Raw genomic sequence first — 5,966 nt, forward strand, 5'->3', positions numbered from 1 at the left:
TCAGTGTTTGGAATCTCCAAGAACCCATTGACCATATTCTTTCACACATAAGGTTACTCTTCATCAGAGATGTGTCCTTTGTTCCTTCAGTAATCAACTAAACTGCCTGAGGAGTCTTAAACCGGAAAAAGCAAAAAAGGTTTTTACATATGCAGATGACTATTAAATGTATACCTACTTATCTGGTGTTACATCAAGTAACAGGTAAATCTAGTTTGTTTCACTGGACTTTGTTGTAGAGCTACTTCAGTATTTTCATGCTTTTGTTTGTTTTATAAAATGTTGTGAATTTTGGTAAAATTCAAAACAAGTGACATTTAATCTTTTTTCACTTTGATGTACAGAGAAGTCCCCTGCTTAGACACCAGTTTGCTCTTAAGGTTCTGGGATCAACCCACACCAGCCAACTGCCTTCCAGCACCCCTGCAAAGTGCTGTTGTGTTGGCCGGATCTGGTTGGTTTTTGTGGGCTGACCTGGAGATTTCAATACTACCTGCACTGCGTGGTTGCTCTAAGAAATGCATTCCAGGTTAGGACTTAGGATCCTGAGAACATGTTCTCCCCCACATGGGTGTCACTTAACTACCCTGCAAAAAGATGGAATCCCAGTCCTTCTCCCACTAATGACAGTTGTCAGCTGGGGGAGGGACAGACACACTTATGACATTCCCTAAGTTGGGGACTGATTTTGAATCAATACCCATGTCAACTTTAGTTTGATATAAATGCCCTATCAATTTAATATTATTAAAAGCCTTAAATAAATAAAAAAAACTATGCATGCTGTTCTATGTGCTATTTTATCAGTAAATAAGCTTATGCTTGCCAGTTTTATACCTAATTACCGGGTGTATAAAACTGACTTTTTGACAGTATTTTTTGCACTCTTTCCTGTCTGTTTTTTAAAGTCTTATTTACATTTTGGTCTTAGTTGCGTATTGTTTATGTTCTCACTGCCCATGTTATTGCTGTAAAATGTTTCATATATGCCTTTACAAATGTGAGATCTTTATTCTAACCCTTTTGTAAAAGATATCTATGGATTTCCATATGCAATAAACCTTTTTTTTTTTCAGAGAAAACTGTTGAGTCATCTAATTCTTTTCTATGTTAAATACGTTTGTATTCATTAAAAGCATTTTTATCCTTTTTAGAATTATTTTGATTGGCAAGGTGCCTGGGAAAACTTGCTTTCTCATTTGTTTTAAAGTCCATTTATTTCTATCCAGTTTTTATTCCTGTATAACTTGATCACACTGAAGCTTGAAAGATCCAAATGGATCACTGCGTAGATATGAAAGGGTCTTTTTTTCGAGTAGGTTACAACTCATAGCAACTCTTGATAGGCTTTCTGAGACTGTAAATCTTCACAGGAACAGATTGACTTTGTGGATTTGAACTACTGACCTTGTGGTCAGCGGCCCATTGCATAACCCACTACACCACTAAAGCTCATTCCAGGTTGCTATTGTTGGCAGGTACCATCAAGTCTGAAGAAAAAATTCAAGCCTCAACTTTTGTTATTGAAAGATTCAATGGGCAAATTATTGAATGATGCAGAAGGCATCAAGAGAAGATGGAAGGAATACACAGAGTCACTATACCAAAACGAAATGGTTATGTTCAATCATTTCAAGAGGTAGCATATGATCAAGAGCCAATGATACTGAAGGAGGACGTCTAAGGTGCACTGAAGGAAATGGCAAAGAACAAGGCACCAGGAACTGATGGGAATAAAAACTGGTATCTTTCAAGAAAGTGAGGCGGCACAGGAGGCACTCACTCATCTCTGCTAAGAAATTTGGAAGACAACTATCTGGCCAACTAATCCTTATTTGTGCCCATTCCAAAGAGAGGTGACTCAACAGAATGCAGAAATCGGACAGTATCTTCGATATCCCATGCAAGTAAAGTTTTGCTAAAGGTAATACAGAAACGGCTAAAATCATACATTGACAGAGAACTTCTAGAGGTTTAAGCCGAATTCAGAAGAGGCCATGGAATGAGGGATATCATTGCTGATGTCCGATGGATCTTGGCTGAAAGCAGAGAATATCAGAAAGATGTTTACCTGTGCTTTATTGACTATGCAAAGGCTTTTGATTGTGTGGATCATGACAAACTATGGACAACATTGTGAATATGAGTATTCTGGAACACTATTAATTGTGCTCAGGAGGAATCTGTACCTGGACCAAGAAGCAGTTGTTCGAACAGAACATAAGAACACTGAATATTTTAAAATTAAGAAAGGTGTGCAACAAGGTTGTATTCTTTCACCATACTTAGTCAACCTGTATTAAGCAAATAAACCGAGAAGCTGGGTTCTATGAAGAGAAACGTGGCATCAGGGTTGGAGGAAGACTCATTAACCACCTGTGATATGCAGATGATACAACCTTGCTTGCTGAAAGTAAAGACAACTTGAAACATTTACTGATGAAGATCAAAGAGCACAGCCTTCGATATGGATTACATCTCAATGTAAAGAAAACAAAAATCCTCAACACTGGACCAATAAACAACATTCTTACCAATGGAGAAAAGATTGAAGTTGTCAAGGACTTCATTCTTCTTGGATCAACTATCAGCAGTCAAGGAAGCAGCAGTCAAGAAATCAAATGACGTATTTCATTTGGCAAATCTGCACAAGACTAATTTTTAAAGTGTTGAAGAGCAAAGATGTCAGCTTGAGGACTAAGGTGTGCCATGGTATTTTCAATAACTTCACATGCATGTATAAGCTGGACAGTGAATAAGGAAGATTGGTGTTAGAGGAGAATATTGAAAGTGCCATGGGCTGCCAAAAGAACCAACAGATCTGTGCTGGAAGAAGTGCAGCTAGAGTGCTCCTTAGAGGCCAAGATGGCCAAACTTTGTCTCTCAAACTTTGGCCATATTGTCAGGAGGCAGCAGTTGCTGGAGAAGGATATCATGTTTGATAAGGTGGAGGGTCAGAGAAAAAGAGGACGACCCCCAACGAGATGGACTGGCCAAGTGGGAGCATTGATGGACTCAAGTGTTGCAATAGTAGTGAGGATGGCCCAGGATTGGGTAGTGTTTCGTTCTGCTGTGCATAAGGTCGCTATGGGTCGGTACCGACTCGACGGCACCTAACAACAACAACAAGAACTCAAAGCAGCTCTATGCACAAAAGAACAAAACTGCCCTGTCTTGCGCCATCTTCTCAACTGTTGTCACACTTGAGCTGTTCGCTCCTGCCATTCATCTCTTTGGGGACTTCCTCCTCTCTGCTGACCCTCCACTGTACCAAGCATGATGCCCTTTTCCAGGGACTGGACTCTCTTAATAACATGTCTGAAGTGTAAGACAAAGTCTCTCTATCCTGGTAACCCAGGAGAACTTTGGCTGTACTTCTTCCAATACAGATTTGTTTTTCTTCTACAGTCCATAGTACTTTTGATATTCTTCCCCAACACCATATGTTTCAATTCTTCTATAGTCTTCCTTATTCACTGTCCAACTTTCACATGCATATGAGACTATTGAAAATACCATGGCTTGGGTCAGATTCACCTTAGTCCTCAAACTTCTCTTTGCTCTTGTGAACACTTTAAAGTGGTCTTGTGCAGCAGATTTGCCTAATACAATATGTCATTTAATTTTGTGATGTAGCTTCCGTGAGTGTTGATGCAGATCCAAGCAAAAGTCTTTGACAACTTCAGTCTTTTCTCCATTCAAGTTATTCATTGATCCAGTTGTTTGCGTGTGGTTTTTATGTTAAGGTGCAATCCACACTGAAGGCTATGGTCTTTGATCTTCATTAGTATTTTAAGTCTTACTAGAATAAGCAAGGTTGTATCATCTGCATTATTATTGGTGTTATGTGTCGTGGAGTCAGTTCCGCCTCATAGCATCCATATACAGTTTCTGAGGCTGTAAATATTTATGGGAGCAGAAAGCCTCATCTTTCTCCAGTGGACCAGCTGGTAGTTTTGAACTGCTGACCCTGAGGTTAGCAGCCCGATTCGTAACCACTATGCTACCAGAAACTGGAGGTTAATGATTCTTCCTCCAATCCTGATGCCACATTCTTCACCGTATAATCCAGCTTCTCAGATTATTTGCTCAGCACACAGGGTGTGTAAGTATGGTGAAAAATACAAACCTGGAACACAACTTTTCTGATTTTAACTTATTCAGTATCCCTTTGTTCTGTTTGAATGACTGCCTCTTGTTTTATGTCCTCATGAGTACAACTGTTTCAGAATCCTTATTCTCTGCAGTATTGTCCATAGCTTGTCATGAGTCACACAGTAGAAAGTCTTTGCATAGTCAAAACATCTTTCTGGTATTCTCTGCTTTCAGCCAAGATGCATCAGCAATGATACGCTAATTCCGCATCCTCTTCTGAATCTGGGTTGATTTTCTGGCAGTTCCTCGTCTGTGGATTGCAACTGTTTTTTGAATTATCGTTCGTAAAATTTTACTTGCATGTGACAATAATATTGTTCGATGAATTCCACATTTGTTGGGTCACCTCTCTTTAGAATGGGCAGTAATATGACTCTTCCCCAGTTGACCGGCCATGTATCTGTCCTTTCCAATTTCTTGGCATTGATGAGTTGCTACTGATGTTAAATTCTTATTTTTCTCATTCATCTTTATAGCACTTCAGCTTTCCTCAAAATGTGAAGGTAGCTGCTTTGTCCCCAGTCCTCAGCTAATCAACAGCATGGACGTACACATGGAACCCTTGTAATGAATGTGGCCATTGTCTTTACGTACCTTTAGTAAGTAGCAGGGAAATGAATAACCAACTCACAGTCCCTGGAGGAGTCGATTCATCAGCAGTAGGTTTAGTTGTTTAAATCACTGAATCTGAAACGAGCTTTTAAATGGACTTTCCCAAAGGACCTTTCACTCTGGACAAAAAAAGGGGCAAGCAAATAAATTTAAAACATATTCCAAAAATCATGTGGAGACTATGTTGGACTTTCTCTGGCTTCACAAGGCAGAAAGACAATCAAACTCATCATCAGCCCAAACCCAATTCTTAATGGAAGTCAGACATGCCTCTACCCCACAACCTCCTTTAACCTATTCTGACACTAGCTATTCCTCCCACAGCATTCTCTGCTTCCCATCTGGTTTTCATAATCCTGCAGCAAGCTCACAGGCAATACTCACGATTATGGGGTTTATTAGGGAAGGTGCAGGGTAAAATTCAGGATCAAACCAACATTTCTCCAGTCAGAACATCTCTTGTCTGCCATACTTTAGGCACGCCTCTCATCTTCAGCCTCTCAACCATGTGGTCCCTTAGCCTCTGCCCTGTTCAGGCAAGTGTTACAAAGCTCTTTTAGATAGTCAGTGAGGGCCCGAAGGGCATATTCTTCAAGCCAGTCAGCTGCCTTTAGGCACTCAGCTTTACTCCATGGGCCTGGAGTAAGCACGCAGCTGCTCTGTCTCTCCATGCCACCACCTCTGTTGTCCCTCTGTCATTGCTGTGGGTAGGAATACCACGCTCCACTCATGTTCTTCTTCTTGATGGTCCTTGTATCTTCTTTCTCTGCTTTTGAGATGATTCCTTTTAAAACTAGCTGGAGGGAAACACTAACCAATCCCAGCCTGAGGATCCTGTACACCCTATTTGTATCATCTACCCAATTGTTGTTGTTAGGTGCCATCGAGTTGGTACCGACCCATAGCGACCTTATGCACAGCAGAATGGAACACTGCCCAATCCTGGGCCAACCCCCCAGTTACTAGGTGGGAATTAACATGACTTTGGATAGAAAAGCCTCATCAAATAAATTCAAGGCACCACACATACAATTCTGTTTATTAAACTATGGCAATTAAGGGGTCTTGGTGTGGCACTGGACTACTAACCATCAATAATCAACAAATTCTCAAGAAATCCAATCTGTATTCATTTTAGTGAGAGTGAGGTTTTCATTATTCAATTTTGCAAAATTGGGCACCCAACCCAGTAGACATGG

The sequence above is a fragment of the Chrysochloris asiatica genome, unplaced genomic scaffold, assembly GCF_000296735.1.
Source record: "Chrysochloris asiatica unplaced genomic scaffold, ChrAsi1.0 scaffold00009, whole genome shotgun sequence".
In the NCBI taxonomy this organism is placed as follows: Eukaryota; Metazoa; Chordata; class Mammalia; order Afrosoricida; family Chrysochloridae; genus Chrysochloris; species Chrysochloris asiatica.